This window comes from Callithrix jacchus, chromosome 17 (assembly GCF_049354715.1).
Source record: "Callithrix jacchus isolate 240 chromosome 17, calJac240_pri, whole genome shotgun sequence".
Lineage (NCBI taxonomy): Eukaryota > Metazoa > Chordata > Mammalia > Primates > Cebidae > Callithrix > Callithrix jacchus.
The window spans coordinates 78,095,836-78,119,841 of record NC_133518.1 but is presented as its reverse complement, the minus strand read 5'-3'; the positions used below and the strand labels follow the sequence as shown (position 1 = coordinate 78,119,841).

The following is a 24,006-nucleotide window of genomic DNA, read 5'->3' as shown; positions in this document are numbered from 1 at the left end:
CTCTAGCTCCGGGCGGAAGACCTGGGAAGGGTTCCGAAGGCCGCTGGGTTGCCCAGAGTTTGCTGGTTTGGGGCTGTGCCCCCCACGAGTTCGCAGGGGAGGACGGTCAGAGGAATCAAGCGTCTCCCTTGACTCCCCTTCTCTCGCCTTGCATTCGTGACACCGAGGGGCCGGCGCTCAGGGGTAATCTCTATCAGTCACCCTTGAGGCCCCGGGTAATGTAAGTAAAATCGGGGTGCAGGAACAAAACAAGCCCCCTTGCTCCAGCTTTCGACTCGTTGGCCGCCCCTCAGCACCACCTGCATTGAAATTCCAGCCCCAGTTGCAGGAGCGGTGTTAGTGCGGTGGATATCAGACTCCGGCGTGCGAATCTGGAGGGCTTGAGAAAACACTGATAGACCCCAGAGTTTCTGTTTCAGGAAGTCTAGGGTGTGCCCTGAAAATCTGCAATTCTCATAAGCTCCTTGGTGACGCTGATCCTGCTTGCTGGTCTGGGATCAGGCTTGAGAATCACTGCCCAGCTTCATCATGTGCCTGGCATCTCCTGGGGCCAGGTGTGTGTGAACAGAACATACCAGAGAATCAGCTTGTCAGTTCATTTTGTGTGCCTCAGAAGGCCCAACACACAATTCAGGAAAGATGCCAGGTATAAGCTGAAGGTGAGCTCAGCAAATAGGTTAATTGGTGGAGTCATGTACGAGACCGTAATATCTTCCCATCAAGTCACGCACAGGGAAATAAACCCGAGACTTTGGGAACTGGCTCACTCAGGCAGGTGTTCGGTTGTCAGACTTGGTTGGCTTTCTGGAAGCAAAGAGATAGACTAAAATTTAGGCATTCTTAACTTTTATGTGTGTGCCATGGCAGTCCTGTGAAGCTGCTGAGCCCCTTCTCAGAATAATGAGAAGTTATTTAAGCTTTAAGTTCATAAAGTACATAGGACTACAAAGGAAACCAATTATATTAAAATTTTAAAATACATACATAACATGTATCCTTGTATTAATACACTAATAAGATCTGGCAAGATCAGGTCTAATACTGCAATTTCAAAAAGCTGTCTGTAACATCAGAAATCTAATATGAAAGTACGTGTCGTTTCTGTTGGTGCAAAGTGATAGGTCCATCTAATACTATGTCTCCTCCGTTCATGATGGAAGGAAATGGTAAATTTTGCTTAGAGGTTAATGAAAATGTAGATGTAATCTTTTTTTCTCATCCAGTTTTAGGGATGTCCACCCCTGCAGTTTTATCCATGGACCAAGGATCTGCAGACCCCATGTTAAGAATACCTGGATATGCAGAATCTACACAGAACTAAAGCGGATTTACAAGAAAAAAACAAACCCATTCAAAAGTGGATGAAGGACATGAACAGACACTTTTCAAAAGAAGACATTTATGAGGCCAGCAAACATATGAAAAAATGCTCATCATCACTGGTCATTAGAGAGATGCAAATCAAAACCACATTGAGATACCATCTCACGCCAGTTAGAATGGCGATCATTAAAAAATCTGGAGACAACAGATGCTGGAGAGGATGTGGAGAAAAAGGAACACTTTTACACTGTTGGTGGGAGTGTAAATTAGTTAAACCATTGTGGAAGACAGTGTGGCGATTCCTCAAGGATTTAGAAATAGAAATTCCATTTGACCCAGCAACCCCATTACTGGGTATATACCCAAAGGATTATAAATCAATTATAAAGACACATGCACACGTATGTATGTTCATAGTGGTACTGTTTACAATAGCAAAGACGTGGAACCAACCCAAATGCCCAACAATGATAGACTACACAAAGAAAATAGTATACACCATGGAATACTATGCAGCCATAAAAAAGGATGAGTTCATATCCTTTGTAGGGATGTGGATGAACCTGGAAACCATCATTCTCAGCAAACTGACACAAGAACAGAAATCAAAAACTGCATGTTCTCACTCATAGGCAGGTGTTGAACAATGAGAACACATGGGCGCAGGAAGGGGAACATCACACACTGGGGTCTGCTGAGGGGTGCGGAGGTTGAGGGGGGATAACACTGGGAGAAATGCCTGATGTAGGTGACGGGGGGATGGATGCAGCAAACCACCATGGCAGGTGTGTACCTGTGCAACAATCCTGCAAGATTGCACGTGCACCCCAGAACTTAAAGTACAATTAAAAAAAAAAAAAGAATACCTGGATTTGACAGTCTTTTGTAATTAACAATGATGATAGGTGCCATTTATTAAGTACTTAACTATTTGCCTGTTACAAAGCTTATAGATGCTGTTATTAATCTTCATAGCTGTTTTATAAGGCAAGCACTACTCTATGCAGCAGATGTGGAAATGGAGGCTTTTGTACGTTAATGCCTGAAAATAATCGAATTCTTAACTCTCAGGAATCTAACCACAGTTTTGGTCTTCCAGCCTTGATTCAAATGAAAAACACTCTTCCTATCCCAAATTAAGGGGTAAAGTTCTAGAGCTCCGAAACAAGGAGCGTCAAAGTACCTAAAAAGTGTGCCTTAAAGTAAGTTCATCAATTTTATGCCCTGCTTTCATGCTCCAACCCTCTAGGTTTTTGTTTTTTTTTAATTATACTGTAAGTTCTGGTGTGCATGGGCAGGTCTTGCAGGATTATTACGGAGGTATACACATGCCATGGTGGTTTGCAGCACCCATCCCCCATCACTTACATTAGGTATTTCTCCCAGTGTTACTCCTCCCCAGTCTCCACACGCCCTGGCTATCCCTCCCCTAGCCCCCATCCCCCAACAGACCCCAGTGTGTGATGTTCCCTCTCTGTGTCCATGTCTAACACTAATTTGTAAGTAATTTTTAATCCAAACTGCTGGATAAATGAAATGCATCTCTGTTTCCTTTTTTTTCTCTTACTAGATGCACATCACGATTTCATAGTACTTTATTTCTCAGAAGAAACCAAAATTACAAAACATAGAAAAATTATAAACAGAGAGAAATTAAAAGAAAAAATACTGGAAGTCTCAGGGTTTCACTCCCTGTCAGGAGAATTCATCTTTTCTTAGATTTAGCGTTTGCATCAGAAACCTCCAGGAGTGAGGGAAAAAAAAAAATAATTCCAGGAGCTCAGAAATCTTTAATCAGAGCCAATATAAATACAGGTTAGATACAGTTGTGGTTCTTAAGGCTCTTCTAACTCTCATGATTCATAGTCTCTGTGTTTAGAATTTGACCTGTATATAAAGTTATCATAAAAAATAAGCTGAAGCATTTAAAATCTAGTATTTTTAGTGCTAAATGGTACCATCCTGGGTTAAGGTGGTTATTTCTTGCCTTAATTCAGAAAAGCATTTACATCACTCACAGAGAACAGTTGTGCTGAGTAAAGGAATTGTGGAAGATGAAAGAATAATTGAAAAAGTAAAGCACTTAAAGCTGAAGTTAGACCCCAAGCCTAGTTCTAACTTTCTGACAGTCAAGACAGAGGAAATCAGCTGGAAAGTCTTTATGTCTACAGTATGAAAACATACCAGTTGCGGAGGAGGAATAGCTTTGCCAGACCCTGAGCCACAGGAGGTATTATTCTTGGGCCCTCATAAAGGGAACACCGTGATGTAGTGGAAGCATCCCTAGCAGTTTGCCCACAATGAAGGCAGTGGTGGGTTTTGTGCAGCTGTTTCTCACATCTGCTGGTCATGAGGATGTGTCATCTGGTTAGAAAATTGGGCCCTCATTTATCCTTGGGCTGCCTACGGTGGTGGATGTGATAATGCACCACTCAGATTTCCTGCTTCAGTGAGCATAACTGATGAACAGCCCAGCTGCTGTGCTCTGAGTTCAACATTGCACCCCACTGAGTTCACAGTTCCCATCAGCCATTCCCAGTCAATGACTAAGCACAACAAAGATGCTACAGCAGGCCTGTTCTTGGGAGAAGGACCCCCCTAGTGGGAGATTCTGGCTCAAGTCTCCATTGGCTTGGATGAAGTTTCTTAGATGTATACTGAAGTCTAAGATTCTTCAACCTTTCTTCCCTCTGTCCTTCGCAGGTGTTTCCCCCAATAAATTTCCTGCACATCTAATCCCATCTTGATGTCTGTTCCTCAAAGAACCCAAACTGATGAAACTGACTCTAGACTGGTTGGTAAAGAGAAAATAAGTAGAAGGAAAATTCCAGTTTAAATAACTCTGCCCTCCCACAATTGGGAAGACTCCAGGGTCTCTTTACTGAATTAGTGAAATGGGAAATCACGGTTCCCAAGTGACAACTCAATGTGACTGGTATTTCCAGGAGACCAACTATAAGAGAAACTCCAAAGAATGTATGTCCTCTGAGGACCGTAACTAGTATTTCTCACATCTCAACTTTAAATAAGAGTTAAATAGCTTGAGAGTTTAAAATTACATTTCCTGGCTGGAACTGTGTTGTCAGGTGGTTAACAACTTGCAGGGTATGGATAAAACAAAATTTAGTTGCTATTTCTCTGTCTAAAATATGTGATTATTGAGTCATTATTTCTGTAAAATGGATCAGAAGATCCACAGAAGAGAAAGTCATAACCTAGGCCTGTTTCCTAATATCACTCTCCCATTTTACACTCTCCCATTTTCCTGGGAGAAGGGTAAGGAAGGTGGGTGAATGGGCTCTGTGTTTGTTAATAGTGATGATGGGCAACATGCTTATACTTAGCACATTATATGTGGAGTATCCACAGTATAATATGGAGCAGAAACAAAAATTATGCACGTGTTAGAGTCAATCGTCTCTCTTAATTTCAGAGAGCTTTTGAATTTAAAAGGAGAGTTAAACCAAGCCAACATGTAATTATCAAGCAAATATCAGAATAAGAAAGTTTCAAGGACCTGCAAGGTTGAAGACTAAATGGAGTTAACTCAAGAAATACAAAGACATTTCCCTGACATGGCAGCTACCTGCTGGTGATCTTAATTAGCTGTGGACACGTGGCTATGTCACACAGCTTCTAGTCACAAGAAAGGGGCAGGACTGCACTCAAGTTTCTTCCCCTTCATTCTATCCTCCTGGTATCAAGAACTATGAAGGGTCCGAGATTGGACCCTACTTGCAAGCTAACAGGTTACCTTGCCACAGTTTCATGGGTGCTGAAACTGAGACTCTCACATTAGAGACAGGCCTTCATCACTCATGGCAAAAGCAGTAGCCAGAGCTTAGTGTTAATGCTGGTTTCCCTTGCCCACAAATCTAAGACCCATAGATTGGACCCAAGTCCAACACAGGTGGGTCTTGATTGATGCCTGTACATGCAGTGGGTTGTATTAGAGGAGAGGAGCACTGTACTTGTGGAGTCTGTTGCTTTTATTATAAGCAGTAACAAGCCTGTCTTGGGCAGTCAGTATTACTTCATTCCTCAGGACTGCTCCCTGCAAACACAACCCTGAGAAAAGGCCAAGGTATAATGGGGTCAAGGCCTTGCATTCTTGGAAAACCAATAAGAACATGCAGGTGCCCTCAAGGCCCGTGGTGAATTACCTCTCCCAAAAACTACTTATTCACCGTTCATGACGGAGTGTTGATAATCGGAGGGGTAAGCTCTTGGGACATCTGATCGGACATATTTACTGGACGACAAAGCTAATGTATGTTGACAAGGCGTATACGTAAATGCATCTCTCTTCTTACCCTCTTTTCTCAAATACCTGGAAGTTCAGTAGGGCAGACCTCACCACCTTCTTTTCTCCCTTTTCTCTCCTATGACTTGGAGCTTTCTCATCTCTTCAGTTTCCCACCTCCCGTAGAGCCAGCTGGTCCTATGAGTTAAGTTGGGGTTAGGGGAGGGATTTGGCTTCAGAGGCCTCCAGTCCTTGGCTTCATGTTCCAGCCCAGCTTTCCTAACAGTTAGCTCTGCATTGGCGTTTCCGTTTTAAGCTTGGCCTAAAGCATCGTATTTTTCTTCCCTTCACCACTGACACTTGAAAATGTATCTTCCTGTGGACTTCTGGGGCAGTAGTGGCTTATGGTTCAATGTATGATTTGAATATACCTGAATCCAGTGGTGTATTTACGCTGTAGAATAGAACGTAAGGGTCTAGGCTTAAGGGTTAGATCTGGCATCATATTCTTGTCTAGCCATTAATAGCTGTGAAAACTTTACCTCTCTAAGTCTCAGTCTTCTGTAAAAAGGACATCTTAATTTATACCTCATAGGATTTTGTAATGAATGCATCAGAAAAATGTATTACAGGCACTTATGATAATGTATGGCATGGAAGATGAAGCTTTATTTGTTCAAAACCTTTTCCGGGAGTTGTACAATGAGAATGCTTGGAAGTGATTCTGATGTGAGGTTGGGGCAATTTCTAGAACGTCATACATTTTTCTACAGAATATATATGCTGTTTCCATTTTCATTTCCTGCGATCCTGTGCTCCTGTAAAATCTCGTTACAGCCCTGGTCACTTTAGTTGATACAATAAAATTTTTCTTGGAATGGTGTCAGTTGATTTCTACAACTTGATTACAGTGGAATAGTCCAGGAAAGGTGGATACAGAATAAATAACAGAAACAAAACCCCTTTGCTGCCACAAGATTAAATATACTTCCCCCTTAGGAAAGGACAAGTATACGCATAGTGGGGTGCTTGAAGCAAAAAGGCACACCCATTCCTACTCTCTCTCTACATCCATGCTCACATATCCATCTGCTCCAGGGTAGACCTAGCAGGAGGACATATATCCCCCCTCAAAGGTTCAGCTGTGTCTGTTTTTCAGTGAGACGTAACCTTGACATTGCCAGATCCTTTTCAGGCAACATATGCAACTCCCATCTAAAAATAGATATTCTTAGAATCACATCTGTTTAAAAGGGAGTAATTTCCATCTTTCTTACTGGAATAAGTTTAAAAGATGTGTTTGAATATTATTAATTGTGGAGACTTATTGTGAATGAACCTGAGGACTTTTGGTTAGATGTTTGTTGTAATCTCAGTTGACCTGGAGGTGGAACTTTCAGTCCTTTCTTGTGACCATAGAATAAGCTTTAATGGTAGTATATAACAATATATCTTTTTTTTTTTTTCTGACCCTACTGCTGTGTCCAGTTTCCATTGGCCAGAACGGGACCTCACATTCTACGCTTGACCCGATTGGCTAAAAACTTGGAAATTTTCTAAAGTGGTAAAGGCAGAGAAGAACTAAGGAAAAGAGGAAGTAATTTGAGGATGCTTAGAGAGGTGATAACATTTCCACATAAGGAAGGGGAATAAGCTATGACCTGAGACTTGCCTGGGCTTGTCCAGACATGTCAGGGTGAATATCTAGGTTAAAGTGTAAGAACACAGAATGCACTTATTTCTTTTCTTTCTTTCTTTTTTTTTTAAAAACGGGATTTCACCATGTTGGTTGGGCTGGTCTTGAACTCCCGACCTCAGGTTATCTGCCCGCCTTGGCCTCCAAAATGCTTGGATTACAGGCATGAGCCACCACGCCCGGCCATGCACCTATTTCTTTATTATGACTAACAGCCACTTTAAGAGTATTAGCAAAAGCTTTAAAGTAAATTAACCTTTGAAGAAACTGTTATTTATTTGTGATGAACTAGGAGGAAAGCTTTGAAGAGGAACCTTTTATTTATTCCTATTTCCTACATTGGATCTCAGAGTTATAATATTCATCAAATTTTGAAAATTTTTCTCCATTATTACTTAGAATTATTTTCTGTCTCACCCTTCTCTATTTTGGAGACTCCTGTTACACTTATTTAAGACTACTTGTTCACAGTTCACTGATGCTCTTTCTTTCTTCTTTTCTCTCTCTCTATGGGATGGCTTTATAATGTAAAAACTTGGGTAGGCTGAACTACATTTCACAGAATTTCCTTTCTTGTGTGTTTACTGGTTGGGTGGGTCACAAGAACTATTCTTTCACAATTTGGAAACTGGAGGGAAAGAGCACTTTTGTAGCTGACTCACCTCAATGGCATGAACAGTGTCTGAGCCTACAATTGTGGTACCTTCTCTGGATTTTTCTTTATTCATGAGCCTGGTATGTGTTTTTAGTTCCAAAATAAAGAGCCCTGGCCAGGCATGGTGGCTCACACCTGTAATCTCAGCACTTTGTGTGGCTGAGGTGGGCAGATCACTTGAGCTCAGGAGTTTGAGACCAGGCTGGACAACATGGTGAAACTCTGATCTACAAAAAATACAAAAAATTAGCCAGGCATGGTGGCATTGCCAGTAGTCCCAGCTACTCAGGAGGCTGAAGTGCGAGGCTGTCTTGACCTGGGAGGTGGAGGCTGCACTGAGCCAAGGTAAGTGCCACTGCACGCTAGCCTGATTGACAGAACCAGAGACTGTCTCAAAAAAAAAAAAAAAAAAAAAAGAAAGAAAGAAAGAAAAAAAAAAGCTGCCTCTGCAGAATACCACTGCACCAAGGTCAGATGCAACAAGTAAAGACATGGATTTCAGTCTATCCTCATGGAGTCCTAGCTCATGATTACAGGGTTTCAGCTTGTTTGTGAGAGTCTTTTCTTGACATTTCCTTGCTGACTTCCTTCCCTATGGACTCAATATCAGATGCAGAGACACAGCCTTACAGAAGCTGCTTAACCAGACCTAATAACTGCATAAGCCAATTCCCTGTAACAAGTTTCTTTATATATGTGTGTATGTGCTCAGCTAGAGAAGCAGGACCAGTGTGAGTATACGGAGGTACTATTCCCAGACCGTGTGTATACTGCATACTGTTTCCCCTTAATGTTTTGTGTGGTTATTTCCTAGGCTTCACAGTTTCCTTACATTAGTATTTTGCTGAATACATGGGGAGGACTAAAGAACTTTCCAGCGTTTCCTCTCTGTGAACCTCTCCTCTCTAATATTCTGTTTCCAAACTCCAGCTGCCCTTGTAGTTTTGTACTCTGCTTTCTCTACTTAGGGAATCTGCTGGGGGTCTGCCTGTGTTCCCTCTCTGCTGTGACTTGAACATGTTCCCCAAAGTCTGTGTGTTAGCAGCTTAATCTCCAGTGTAACAATATTGAGAGTTGGGACTTCCAAGGGTTGATTAGGTCATGAGGGCATAAATGTTGTTATAGGAGTAGGTTAGTTATTGCAGCAGCAAGTTCCTGAGTAAAGAGGATGAGTTTTGCTCCCTTCCCTGTGTGCTCTCTTGCCCTTCTGCCTTCCACCACGGAATGGCACAGCATCAAGGCCCTCACCAGATGCCCTCTTCTTGACCTTGGACTTCCTAGTTTCCAGAACTATGAGAACTAAATTTCTTTCTTTCTTTTTTTTTTTTTTTAAAGATGGGGTTTCACCATGATGGCCAGGCTGGTCTTGAACTCCTGACCTCAGGTGATCCACCCGCCTCAGCCTCCCAAAGTGCTAGGATTACAGGCGTGAGCCACCACGCCTGGCCAATACATTTTCTTTTCTTTATAAATTGTTGAATCTGTTGTATTCAGTTATAGCAACATAAAATGGACTAAGAAAACTGGCGCTGAGAAGCAGGGCTGCGGCTATAACAAACACTACCTGCGAATACGGAAGCGGCTTAGGGACTGGGGACCGGATAGAGGCTGGAAGAATTTGTGTAGCAAGGTCGAAAAAACTGGGATTGCTGTGAGTGGCATGTTAAGGGCAATTCTGGTGAGGGCACAAAAACAAAGACTAGAAGAAGTCTGGAACTTCTTAGAGGTTACTTAGGTGGTTTTTACCGGAATAGTGAAAGAAATATGGACAGTAAATGCCATTCTGATGAGGTCTCCGATGGAACTGAAGAACAAGGTGTTGGAAACTAGAGCAAAGGCGACCCCGTTACAAAGTAGCAAATAACTGGGTGAGCGGTGTGGGTGCCCAAAGGCTTTATGAAAGGTGCAATTTAAGAGTGACGAGCTAGGATATCTGGTAAAAGAAATCTCTAAACAGCAAGTCCTCCAAGCTGCACATGGCTGCTTTTGACTTCTTACAGGAAAATAAGACAGGCAAGACATAATTCAAAGACAGAATTTATAATTTAAAGGCCGTATACATTCTCTCTTGCCTTTCTGCCTTCTATTGTGGGATGACGCAGAAAAAAGTCCTCATCATATGCAAGCCCTTGGACTTCCCAACATCCAGAACTGTGAGAAATGAATTTCTTTATAAAATAAATTACTCAGTTTGTGGTATTCTGCTATAGTAACACAAAACAGACTAAGGCACCTGTTCTGTGCTCCGGCCTGGGACGCTCTTTCAAGGCAGAAAGATGGGCCAATTGCAGGGCTCCCCTTATTGGTTTCCCATTGCTCAGCAATCACTGTCCTTCTTTGTTTCATGTAGATTGTCTTGAAAACCTGTTGTTTCTTATATTTTGTCCTGCAATTTGGTTGTTTTAGGTGGAAGAGTAAATGCAGTCCCTGTTACTTCATCTTGGTTGAACGCAAAGTTTCAATACACGTATTTTCAATGTAAGAATAAAATTCCATCTTTGGCATCGATCATGAAGTTAAATCTTGAATTATGAATATGTCTGATGTGTAGGGAAAAAACTTAACTTTTTTAGAGTGATAACCCTTTGTCTACCAGTGGTGTGCAACTTTTTACCTACCAGAGGTGTGAATTTGTTATTGTGCTAAAAACCTTCACTTTAGAACACTTTAAGAAATGTGTATCAGCATTGTTTTATAGCAAGAAATCTTTGTATTGTTTTATGGCTAGGAAATGAACCAACCTGTAAATTGTGTAATTGGGTTCTTTTTTTTTGGGGGGGTGGGAGGAAGGCAGGAAGGGAGGGAAGAAGGACTGTAGGGAGGAAGGAAGGGATGAAGGGAGGAAGTGGGGAGGTAGGGAGGGAAGGGAAGGAAGGAAATCATGCAATGAGAGAGACATTGCCGACCTGGATCTAGAGGTTTACAAGTTGATTTCTTTTTTTTTTTTGAGAGAAGGAAAGAAAAAAAAAATAAGTAAAGGAGAGGAAGAAAGAGGAAGAGAAAGAGGGAGAGTAAATGGAAATATTGCTTTATTTTGAAAAAAATTGGGTATTAATAATGGCCAATCAATGTTTCATTTAAACTTATGGGTAGGTGTGATGTGGTATTGACAAGAATGTATATTTTGTGTATTTGAAGTGGAGAGCTCTATAAATATTTATTAAGTTTACTTGTTCTGGATCTGAGTTTGAGTCCCTGATATCCTTATTAATTTTCTGTCTCATTGAATCTAAGTCTCCTATCTGGATGTTAGGATCGTTAGCTCTTGTTGTTGCATTGATCCTTTTACCACTATATCTTTGTTGCTTTAAAATCTATTTTATCTGATACAAGAATTGCAACTCCTGCTTTTTATTTATTTATTATTTATTTTTGCTCTCCATTTGGTTGGTAAATCTTTCTCCATCCCTCTGTTTTGAGTCTTTGTGTATCCTTGCATGTGAAACAGGTCTGGATGTAACATGCTGTTGGGTTTTGGCTGTGTCTTTTGATTGGGAATTTAGTCAATTTAAATTTAGGGTTACTGCCATTTGATGTTGACTGGCTGTTTTATCCATTTGTTGGTGTAAATTCTTCTTTATGTTGGTGCTCTTTACTTTTTGGTGTATTTTTAGAAAGGCTAATACTGGTTGTTTCTTTCTGTGTGTAATGCTTCTTTCAGAAGCTCTTGTAAAGCAGGCCTGGTGGTAATAAAATCTCTGAGTTCTTGCTTGTTCATAAAAGATTTTATTTTTCCTTCAGTTGTGAAGCTTAGTTTGGCTGGATATGAAATTCTGGGCTGAAGGTTCTGTTCTTTGAGGATGTTGAATATTGGCCCCCACTCTCTTCTGGCTTGTAGAGTTTCTGCTGAGAGATCTGCTGTAAGTCTGATAGGCTTGCCTTTGTGGGTAACATGACCTTTCTCTCTGGCTGCCCTTAGTATTTTCTCCTTCGTTTCAACCCTGGTGAATCTAAGGATTATGTGCCTTGGGGTTGCTCTTCTTGAGGAATATCTTTGTGGTGTTCTCTGTATTACCTGGGGTTGAATGTTGACCTGCTTTGCTAGTTTAGGAAAATTTTCCTGAATAATATCCTGAAGGGTATTTTCCAGCTTGGATTCATTCTCTCTGTGGCATTCAGGTACGCCTATCAAACGTAAATTTGGTCTTTTCACATAGTCCCACATTTCTTGGAGACGTTGCTCATTCCTTTTTATCCTTTTTTCTCTAATCTTTTCTTCACGTTTTATTTCATTAAGTTGGACTTTGACCTCTGATATCCCTTCTTCTGCTTGAACAATTCGAGTGTTTAAACCTGTGCATACTTCTCGGAGTTCCTGTATTGTATTCTTCAGTTCCATTAATTCACTCATACTCCTCTCTAAGTTGTCTATTCTCAATAGGATTTCATCAAACCTTTTTTCAAAGTTCCTAGTTTCTTTACGTTGGGCTACAACATGTTCTTTTAACTCACCGAAGTTTGTTATTATCCATTCCTTGAAGAGTGATTCTGTCATCAGGATGCGCTCGTTCTCCATCAAGCCTTGTTCCATTGTTGATGTGGAACTGTGATCATCTTTAGAGGGAGAGGCGTTCTGACTTTGAGTATTCTCAGCTTTTTTATGCTGGTTTCTTCCCGTCATTGTAAATTTATCCTCCTGCCGTCTTTGAATTTACCAACTTTCAGATTAGGTCTCTTGAGTGGATGTCCAGGTTGTTAGTTCCCAGGGCCAGAGCAGCGGCGTTAAAACTGATGGTGCTTTTCTGCCCAGGATTCTCCTGTCTGGCTTCCTTCTTGTGTCCGTAGTAGGCGACTCTGCCTTCCCGGGGCTCCAAACCTCGGTCAGAAGGGGAACCGGTCCCGTTTACTCTGCGCCGAGCGCTGCCGCACCGAGGTGCCCGTGGAACCGCTGCACCGGCCATGAGAGTTGCGCTGGCCACCCGTGTGTTTCCTCCACTCGGGGATCTTCTGCTCCGTGAGCGACCAGAATTTGTCTGAAAGTGTGGCGTACTCTAGTTCTCCGCGCCTTCCCTGAGAGCTGCAATCCGGGGATGTTAGCGATCGGCCATCTTGGATCGTTCTCCGTAATTGGGTTCTTATTATATTAGTTTGCCCTTGTACTCATGTTTGTAATTGAAACCTGGCAAATTTTCTTAGTATTTTCAAGTACTACATACGAAGTTAAAATACTATGAATACTAGGTAAATATGGATTGACCCATTTTATAGCTGAAAAGGGGAATCATTCTGAACTGAGATATACACTAAGTAAGCAAGGGGAATTGCTGCTAATATTTTGTATTCTCCACTGTGGGCCAGGAAAAGTTCCAAGCATTTTATATTATTTATTTACTCTTCCTAACAATTTTGTAAGTGGAGTTCATTGTCCCATTTTACAGATGAGAAAAATGAGACACCCAAGAAGTTTACTACTTGCTTAGGAATACAGAGCCAGTGTCATCACTAGGATTTGAACTCAGGTATGTCTGCCTCCAAATGTCATGTTTTTTTTCCTCATGTTATAATTCCCTTATGGAGGTAAAGCATACCATTTGAGTCATTACATTTAGTGGTGTTTTCACAGGGAAAGAATGAGTAAGTCTGGTCAACTGGTGACATGCAAGACATGGACCAGTAAAATACAATTTCAGTGGCTACTGATTAAAGGCCTATAGTCACTTATGAAAAGAAGTCACTAAAGCTTGTGTGCAGTATACAAAAGCTAACTTATCATAATCATAGAGTCTAGTTTATAACAAAGTATAAAATCGTAGTGATTTAATTGACTAGAAAGAAAAAAGTGATTGTATCGCCCTTATTCTCATCATAGTCAAGGTAGTATTCCTTAACCTTACCCAAGCACTGAAATGGTCCAGAAATTCCTCCCTAAGTGAAGAGTATGAATAAGTCCATTGACTCAGTTACAACTCCAGTCAACTTTTATTGAGGGCCCGCAATGTGCTTAGCATTCTTCCAAGTGCGGTGATGAGGTATATATGTTTGAATTCGTTAGAAAATAATTCAATATGTGCTATAGATCAAAGGTTGAAAGTACAGGTCTACCCATTGTTTTTAGAAAGGTGAATTAGTTGTATGTTTCATATAAAAATTCAGATTTATTTCTTTTTTAAGAAAAAAAAATCTGACTTTCCAGCTTATCTTTAAAAAATTAAGAAGAGCTGGTAGCAATTGCTCGACCTTAGATAAGGGATGGTTTCTTGAATTTGTCACAATTTGTCACAATACCTACTATGTATTATTGGCTCTTTGACACATACACTAAGTATCAATTGTCATTGAAATTGTCTCTGTCAATTATCAAGAATATTGCCTAACTGCTGATGGCATTTGGTTCATAGCCTCTTGCTGTAGATTTAGAGAAGGCATTATTGATGCTTTTAATGCATTTTGTTTATCTCAGAATTTCTTGAGAGTTAAGCGGGGAAGAAAAGTAATAAATGGATTGTAGAACATGAGACCGACTTTAGAAGAGAATCTATAGTTGGATAATAAAACTAGATGTTGAAAGGGAAGTATTGATCAGAGGAGGATTTCAGAAAAGAAGTATATGGAAGAAGGAATGGGTAACAAGATCAGTAGAAAGAAAATTAATTATCTTGGTAAAGATAGATGAAAGAAGAGAGAAATGGAAAGTGAAGGGAGAAAAAAGGGGAGAAAGAAGAGGGAGAAAAAGGCAGACAAGATTTTCTGTGGGAAGAATTTCATCCCCATGACAACAAACGCCAGGAAAGTCAAGAGCACAGTGAGCAGTTAACTCAGTAGCGTTTAGGTCTTGGTCAAATAGAGGCTCACACATTGTTTTTTTAAAAAGCTGTTGGAAACGGGTTGACAACATTGGGAAGAATCCACACTGAGACAATGGATCACTCCTCTGCAAGTAATTAACAATAGATTACTTCCTGCAGGAAGGGTGCAACTTGGCAACAGTCTTGCCATGAGAGGGAGCACACCCGAACAAAGGAGACAGGACCATTTGTAACGTTCATAACCTGAGGCAATCTCCCTACTGGTGCGTCCAGTTTCCATTGGCCAGAATGGGACCTCACATTCTACGCTTGACCCGGTTGGCTAAAAACTTGGAAATTTCTAAAGAGGTAAAAGAAGAGAAGAACAAAGGAAAAGAGGAAGTAACTTGAGAATGCTTAGAGAGGCAATAACATTTCCACATAAGGAAGGGGAATAAGCCATGACCTGAGACTTGCCTGGGCTTGTCCAGGCATGTCATGGCGAATTATCTCGGTTAAAGTGTAAGAACATGGAATGCACTTATTTCTTCATAATGACTAACAGCAAGTTTAAGATTATTAGCAAAAGCTTTAAAGTAAATTAACTTTTGAAGAAACTTACTTGTTTGTAGTGAACTAGGAGGAAAGCTTTGAAGAGGAACTTTTTATTTATTATTTCCTACAAAAGTATATTAGCTGTTGTATTTCATATGAAAATCCAGATTTCTGTTTTAAGAAAAATCTAAATTTCTAGCTTGTGTATATATGTGTGTATATACATATATATATATAGAGAGAGATAGGGTGTCACTCTACCATCCAGGCTGGAGTGCAGTGGTGCAATAATAGCTCACTGTGACCTTGAACTACTGGGCTCAAGCGATTCTTCCACCTTAGCCTCCTGAGCAGCTAGAACTACTGGTGTGTGTCACCATGTCTGGTTACTTTTTTCTTTAGAGATGGGATCTCAGTATGTTGCTCAAGCTGGTCTCAAACTCTGGCGTCAAACGATCCTCCTGCCTTAACCTCCAAAAGTGCCAGTATTATAGGTGTGAGCCACTCAGCCCAGCTTCCTAGCTTATTCTCTCTCTCTTCAAGGCTGATTTATGGGGACTTCAGTTCTGATTACCAAGGCTGTGGGATTCCCTCCTTATGTAATGGAATTATGGTGAGAAAAACTATCAATGAATTAAGAAAATAGTAAAGGTGGAGCCAAATGCGATCTAGATTGTTCCACCTTCGGGGACATTTTGGGAAGAGTTTGTGCCAAGTCAAAGGATGAAGTCACCAAGGACATAATTTGCATTTTATTTTTTAAAGTTAAATTTACCTTTTTTCTCAAGAGAAATCTGGTGCTGCAGACCTTTTGGTTGATCTTCTGACTTGGGTTAGTTCAGTATAAATAATAAATCATGTCATTGCCATTCTTTGTGTTTTGCCGTTTGATTCACTGGAATTGATTGGTTTGTGGTGGAGATTGCGCGTTGCTATCTAATATCCACTCTCTCCTTTTTTCTTAGTAAAACAGAATCCTGATTTTATTCTGGGCTGCAATGTGCCCAACTGAAAGACTATATACTGTGTTTCACAGCTTTCCTTGCTAGGTGTGGCCAATGGGATGTAAGCAGAAGTGTTGAATGGGTTTTCCAAACAGATTGCTGTGTTACTTCATTTTCTGTTTCTTATAACGGAATACTGGAAACTTGGTGGTTTACAAAGAGAAGGGATTTATTTATTACAATTACACAGGCTGAGAAGTCCAAGGTCAAGGGGCCACATCTGGTGAGGGTCTTCTTGCTGGTAGGGACTCTCTGAAGGGTCCTGAGGTGGCACAGGGCATCACATGGTGACAGAACTGAGTATGCTGGCTCAGGTTTTTCTTCCTCTTTATAAAGCCACCAGTCCCACCTCATGATAATCTATTAATCCCTTATCCTATTAATTCTTAACTCCATGAACAGATTAATCCATTCATAAGGGCAGATCTCCCATGGTCCAGTCACCTCTTAAAAGCCCCACCTCTCAGTACTGCCACATTGGTTAAGTTTTAACATGAGTTTTGGAGGGGACAAAAAAATATTAAAACCATAGCAATTGCTTGAAGGAAGCTGACTCAGCTGGGACACGCACCTATTTTGCTCTTCTTATTCCTTCCGGCTTCCTGGAATGCTGATACAGTGCTGGAAGTCTGACAGCTGTCTCGGACCATACCTTGCCACATGGATGTGCTAGAGGTGGTGGGGAAGAATAATAGATGGAACCTGGGGCTTGGGACTGCTTGTTTGTCGACTTGTTGTATGTGAGAGAAGAAACCCCATGTGTTTAAACCTCTCCTCTTTTTAATTTTCAGTTAAATGAAGTTGACCCTAACCCTGACCTAAAGAGCACTGTTGTCTGAATGCAACCCCAGGACACTGAGCAGCTGGATAAGCACTCTCTTAGGGCTCTGTGTTGGACTGCTGTGTGGCTTGGATCACACTCCCTACCCTAACCTTGATACCAGAGAGTTGGGCTAGCTCAGGGTGAGGTGTAGGAGGATGCATTATGTATACACTGACAGTATAGGTGTCTTCTCAACATCAGAGGCCACATGGCAGGGCAGATGTCCATTAACTATCTTGGGCTTATCACATCTCTTTCATAAACAACAACAGAGACAGATAGTGCCCTACAGGAGTATTAGAGGAAAGACTTGATCAAATTTGGCATTGTTTATTGTTTGCTTTGCAAACAATGCACCTGGATTTTTACCATAAAACTAGCAGTAGAGTCCCTGAAGCTCAAGTTTTAAAAGCCTCAAACGATAAATTTTTTGTAATTTGGTTAGGTGCTGGAGAGTTGACATCAGCTGGCATATATGACTGAATCCATACCAGCTGTTATATTATTAAAATAATTTCCTACTGGTTGGGAAATAGCTAGTAGGAAATATGAATAAAAGGTTCCTCTTCGAAGCTTTCCTCCTAGTTTCTTATGAATAAATAATAGTTTCTTCAAAGGTTAATTTACTTTAAAGCTTTTAGTCATAATAAAGAAATAAATGTGGCCAGGCGCAGTGTCTCACTCCTGTAATCCCAGGACTTTGAGAGGCTGAGGCAGGCGGATCATGAGGTCAAGAGATCGAGACCATCCTGGCCAACATGGTGAAACCCTGTCTGTACTAAAAATACAAAAAAATTAGCTGGGTGTGGTGGCACGTGCCTGTAATCCCAGCTACTCGGGAGGCTGAGGCAGGAGAATTGCTTGAACCTGGGAGGCAGAGGTTGCAGTGAGCCGAGGTTGCACCACTGCACTCCAGCCTGGCACGTGGTGACGGAGTGAGACTCTGTCTCAAAAAAGAAAAAAGAAATAAATGTATCCTGTGTTCTTAGTTTTTACACTTTATTTTTATTTATTTATTTATTTATTTATTTTTGAGATGGAGTTTTGCTCTTGTTACCCAGGCTGGAGTGCAATGGCACGATCTCAGCTCACCACAACCTCTGCCTCCTGGGTTCAGGCAATTCTCCTGCCTCAGCCTCCTGAGTAGCTGGGATTACAGGCACGCACCACCGTGCCCAGCTAATTTTTTTGTATTTTTAGTAGAGACGGGGTTTCACCATGTTGACCAGGATGGTCTCGATCTCTTGACCTCGTGATCCACCCGCCTTGGCCTCCCAAAGTGCTGGGATTATAGGCGTGAGCCACTGCGCCCAGCCCTCTTACACTTTAACCTAGATATTTGCCCTGACATGTCTGGACAAGCCTAGGCAAGTCTCAGGTCATAGCTTATTCCCCTTCCTTATGTGGAAATGTTATCACCTCTCTAAGCATTCCTCAAGTTACTTCCTCTTTTCCTTTGTTCTTCGCTGCCTTTATCTCTTTAGAAAATTTCCAAGTTTTTAAGCCAATCAGGTCAAGCATAGAATGTGAGGTCCCATTCTGGCCAATGGAAACTGGACACAGCAGTAGGGAGATTGCGTCAGGTTATGAACGTTACAAATGTCCCTGTCTCCTCTGTTCAGTTGTGCTCTCATGGCAAGACTGCTGGCGAGTTGCACCCTTCCTGCAGGAAGTAAAGTGAAGTATTGAAATGTGAGATTATAAAATTAACACAAAGACAAAGTGTGCCAAATTGCAGGGTCTTCATTGCCAGCGACCATGGAGGACTCTCTCCAACCCATGGCCCCGAAAAGAGGGTGACAAGACTCTTTTATACCCGTAAACCACCTCCCAGGGTTGGGGTGAAGGGATTCAGACATTCTGAGGGCCAGGGGATTTCGTAAATCACCTCCTGGGCAGAGAGGAGGGAGCGGGTCTCGGGACATTCCAAGGGCTAGGGAACTTGTTGTCACTTCGATTGTTACCTAAGTGGGTTACAGAAGTCAAGATAAGCGTTAGTTTACACATTGGGCAGTAGTAGAATCCACAGGTCTCAATTACTTATTACAACTTGCAGGGGCCAGAATGGAATTAGCTTGGGCTGCTTATTCTGGTCATTACTGGTAAGCAAAGGCCAGCAATTCTGGCAGTTACTGATAAGAAAAGGTAAGCAGCTTTACATAGTGAGCACTTTGCAGAGCAAACTAGCAGTTTTTTTTTAACAGAAGCCATGGTCAGTAGTTATTGTGAGGAGAATGGGGCAGCAGTTACAGCTTATTTCTGAAAAACAGCTTTGTCTTGTATAAAAGGGCGTTGCCCAGGTTCCAGCGATAGCCCATAAACTAGCCTTGCTGAGTGATCCATTGTCTCGGTGTGGATTTTCTCCGACGTTATAAACCCGTTTCCAACCTGGCTATTTCTCAACCTCCCCGACACCAGGCTCCTCCCTTTGGGCCTTCCAGACCCCTGTATGAACCAGATGCCTGAAAGGAGAGACCTTCCTGGGTTTAGTCACTACCCATTTGCAAAGGTAGGCATTTGAGCCCATGGTATTGTTGACAAAAAGAGCCAAACTCCATAAAATATTTGAAGAGATTTAAACTGAGCCAAATATGAGTGACCATCGCCCATGATTCAGCTCTCAGGAGATCCTGAGAATGTTAAAATGCACGCTCTGAATGAAGAGACCCCCCACAAACAGGCTTTGTGTGCACAACATGGTTGTTTATTCACCTGGAGGTGGATGGGCTGTCTGAAAAGAGTCGGTGAAGGGCAGTGGGATAGGAGTTGGTTTTATAGGTTTGGGGTGGGCAGTGGAAAGTTACAGAAGTTACAGTTTAGGGTGGTGTTTTGCAAGCTGGGAGAGGGTCATAGGGTGTGGAGTCACAGCGTTGACCAAGGTCGGTTACAAAGTCCAATGGCCTTATCAATTCGGGTAAGAATAAGGAAAAATAGAGAATGTCTGAGTTATGTAGGTGCCACAGGGGTTGATCATTTCTTCCTCTTTTCATGGTCTTCCAGTTGCTTCAGATTTTCCAGGAACTCATCTGGAGTATCCAGGCAGGCCACAGATGTTAACATGGCATCCATGGCACTGTCAGTCAGCCTGAAAGACCTTACATTCCTTTGTATGTTAGTAATATGAAGGAAAAAGGATGAAGAGTGGAGGGCAGGGGAGTGTCAGGAAGGCTGGCAAAGAGGGGTGATGGGGTGATGTTTCTCCGGGCTGCTTTGAGTGGGATTGGGGCAGCACAGAAATCTAAAGATGGGAAAGAATTTAGACTGCTGGGAGATCTTGGGGCAAGGAGTGAGATTGTGGGGTTGTTAGAAGGAGCATTTGTCATATTCACTAATTGGTTATCGCTTGCATACTATTTTGTAGGAATCGAGAGATTAATCGGAAAACACAGGACCCAAATAAGAGCAGGAGAAAGATAAGTATCAGAGGACTAAGCATTGGAAGAAGCCGTGACACCCAGTTAGAGAGTGGCCAGCCAGTCCAGCCAGGTCTGGAATACCCATCTGCCTGATTAGCGAGTTTTTGGGCTCTGTCTTTTGATCTCTTGATGGCATCATATATGAAGCTGGACTGGTTTACATGAAAACAACATTCTTCATTTAGGAAGAGGCAAAGACCTCCTTTTTCAGCCATCAGTAAATCCAGACCTCTGCAGTTCTGGAGGACAACTGCAGCTGGGGAGTTTAGTGAGCTTGAGGAAGGGATAGTGATTGAGTTGATTCTGCAGTGCTGGTAGAGAAATCATTTGAGAGGCTGTGCAAGGTGACAGATGAGGTGTAAGGCCTGCTAGGCTTGTGCCGAGCGCAGCAGTAATTCCTAACCCTGCAAGGAAGGGGATCAGTGGAATGACCTGCTTGTATCGTGCCAGGACCTCAATGGGAGCTCCCATTTTGTTTCCATTGGCAAACTGAATTTTGGGAGTAAGGAAAACTCAGATACAAGGGCCAGTCCAGTTGGTAGGAAGGCAGATGTAAGAAGAACCACAGAGGAAAAAAGTCCTTGGCTTAGACAGAACTGGAAATGTAGACTGAAAAGATGAGAAAGTGTTCTGGGGAGCGCTGGGGTCTGGTTCCCAGATACTGAGGGAACCAGCAAGGGCTGGGGCTGTTAAAGGTTATAGCGGGGTTTGGTAGGGTAACTGGAGAGAGAGCTTTTGTTTTCATGGTGTATGAGAAAGCGTTTGATATCTATAATTAACTTTCATTAACAAGATTGAGTATGAGCAGAGATGGGAGTGAGATTAAGAGCGAGTATAAAAGAAAAGAAGAGGACAGAAAATAATAGACGACTGTGTTAAATAGTGGTGCTATTGATGCCTAATGAAGCTAAAGAATATGTTAGGTTTACATAGAGTTACTCTTCCACTCCATGGCCACGAGTGAGTTTAAGAGAAGTGGGGGAGAGGACTTGTGACTTTCAGGAGGAGGCGGAGGAGTCAGGCCGATTGTTGGATGGACACAGCTTTATCCTGGAATGATGGACCAGCTGGGAAGGGTCTTGCAGATGGACAGCAGTTGGGATGCCACAGATGACCAGGAAGGGTCCTGTCCACCAGTGTTGCAGAGACCGAGGGGTTAGGCTTTTAACTAGGATTGACCTCCTGGCTATGGTGTCTTCACATGGCCGGGTAGGAGTGGGTTAGAGGAAATTAGCAGCCTGATGAATTTCATATTGAAGGACTGGAAGATAGTCACCAAGAGGACTGGTGTCTGGAATAAGGTTAGACCCAAGCAGAAGGGTGTGGCCATATAGGAGTTCAAAGGGGCTATACCCTGTGGGTTCTTTGGGAGTGGCTCAAATCCCGAATTCTCTGCAGTGGATAACTCTGGCCTTGGCTGGGAGGAGAGCGGCCTTAAGGAGGACCTTTATTAAGGGGCATTGATAATAGAGGGTCCTTATGTAGTGAGAAAACCTCTTTCTGTCCATGTGGCAGCATGGCGCTGTAGGTTGTGGAAGGTGTATTCAGAGTTAGTGTAAATATTAACATGCAGTCCTTTGGCAAGAGTAAGAGCACGGGTTGGGGCAATTAGTTTAGCTTGCTGAGACGTGGTGGAAGAGCGGAGTGTGGCAGCCTTAATAGCCGATGAGTGCGATACAACAGCAGAGCCAGCTTTGGCCAGTGCCAACCAACTGAGCTTGGGGGAACTGCTATCAATAAACCACGTGTGGTCTGGGTCTGGAATAGGAAAAAGAGAAACGAGGAAATGGGGAGGATGCTGTATGGACGAGGAGAGCATGTGTGTGGGGTGTGAAGAGGAACGGAACTTGGGAGGCTGTGAGAGCTATGGAGGGTCAGGGGGGCATATGGACGAGGAGAGCATGTGTGTGGGGTGTGAAGAGGAATGGAACTTGGGAGGCTGTGAGAGCTATGGAGGGTCAGGGGGGCATATGGACGAGGAGAGCATGTGTGTGGGGTGTGAAGAGGAACGAAACTTGGGAGGCTGTGAGAGCTATGGAGGGTCGGGGTAGGGGCATAGCCTGTAATTATAAGGAATTCTAGGAGTCTCAGCGTGGCAGTTGCAGCACGTAGGCATGAGAGCCAGCCCAGGACTGTGAGGTTAAGTTGTTTGGGTAAAAAGGCTGCAGGCCATGGGCCTGGCTCCTGTGTGAGAATTCCGACGGCAGAGCCTTTTATTTCTGCTGAGTAGAGAGAGAGGGGTTGAGCAGAGTTGGGGAGCGCTAAAGTAGGAGCAGTGTCTAAGGCCTTTTTTAGAGAAGGGAAGAAAGAATGTGGGAAGGATTTTTGGTCAATGGGGTCAGCTAAGTTTCCCTTTGTAACTTCATAAAGTGGTTTGGTTGCGGGGGCAAAACCTGGTATCCAGAGGCAAAAGTATCCTGCAATGCCCAGGAAGGAGAGAAGCTGCTGTTTAGTGGATGGGTTGGGATTTCAGAAATTAACTGGATATGGTTGGCAGGGAGAGTGAGTATATGCTTGCAGAGGATTCTACCGAGATAGGTAATGGATGGGAAAGAAATTTGGGCTTTAGAAAAAAGCATTTTTGAGGTCAAGAACTGTAGGGAGCCAGTCCTACATCACCCGGGGGTACCCCGAGTTCAGTGGGACAAAGGAATGAGAGAAAAGACAGATTAAGAGAGAAAGTGGGACCAGGGCCCACCCTACATCACCCAGGGGTACCCCGAGTTCAGTGGGACAAAGGAATGAGAGAAGAGACAGATTAAGAGAGAAAGTGGGACCAGGGGCGTCACTTTATCACTTTGCAGGAGACAGTGAAAGCCCTGAGCTCTGATCATCCACTCTATTTATTGATTACAATCACTTTGATCTATAGGGTAGGGGTGGAGTGATGGTGGAAGTGAATCACTGGCCAGAACTGGAGTGTCATTCTAAGGAGTGATAACAGTGGTGGTTTGGGAGTGTCACAAAATAAGAACATGTGGTTCTCTTTAGCCTATTATCTGTGTGCAGCTGGTGGAACTTGGGCCTTACAAGGAGCCTACAAGTCTGGCTCGGTCACAGTGCTATGAAGGGGTTTTACGTCCTTGAGCACAATGTTTATGGTAACAGAGCCCAGGTCACCCTGCCCTGGAACATGAGGCGTGGAGAGACCTTCCTCCCAGAGCCCTCCTGCAGCCTCTGCCGTTTGTTCCTTGTTTATGTGCTACTCATAACCAGTTTGTGTAGGCATCTGTAAGTCCTTTCTCCTCTGCTGCTTCCCCCAACGTATGCCTGGGAAGGATTCTGCCGAGATAGGTAACGGATGGGGAAGACATTTGGGCTTTAGAAAAAGCGTTTTTGAGGTCCAGAACAGAATAGCGAGTTGTGGAAGGGGGTATGAAAGATAGGCAGGTTCAGGGGGTTTGGTACAACCAGGTGGATGGCAAGTACAATCTGATTGATGAGGCAAAGGTCTTGGACGAGTCTGTAGAATTTGTCTGGTTTTTGGACAGGTAGGATGGGGAATTGTGAGGAGAGCTTGCAGGAATTAAAAGGCCATGTTGCAATAGATGGGTGATAACAAGCTT

General features: G+C 42.7%; 1 long non-coding RNA gene across 2 annotated transcripts; it reads left to right on the top strand.

Annotated features, from left to right (window-relative positions):
- LOC128929995 (uncharacterized) lies at positions 1 to 24,006 on the top strand. 2 transcript variants are annotated; one of them, XR_013528771.1, is made up of 4 exons: positions 1 to 220; positions 1,224 to 8,262; positions 13,296 to 13,376; positions 20,386 to 24,006. It is a non-coding gene; the product is annotated as an uncharacterized LOC128929995 (long non-coding RNA). The 2 variants fall into 2 exon arrangements; XR_008477438.2 differs by lacking the exon at positions 20,386 to 24,006 and adding an exon at positions 14,823 to 17,905.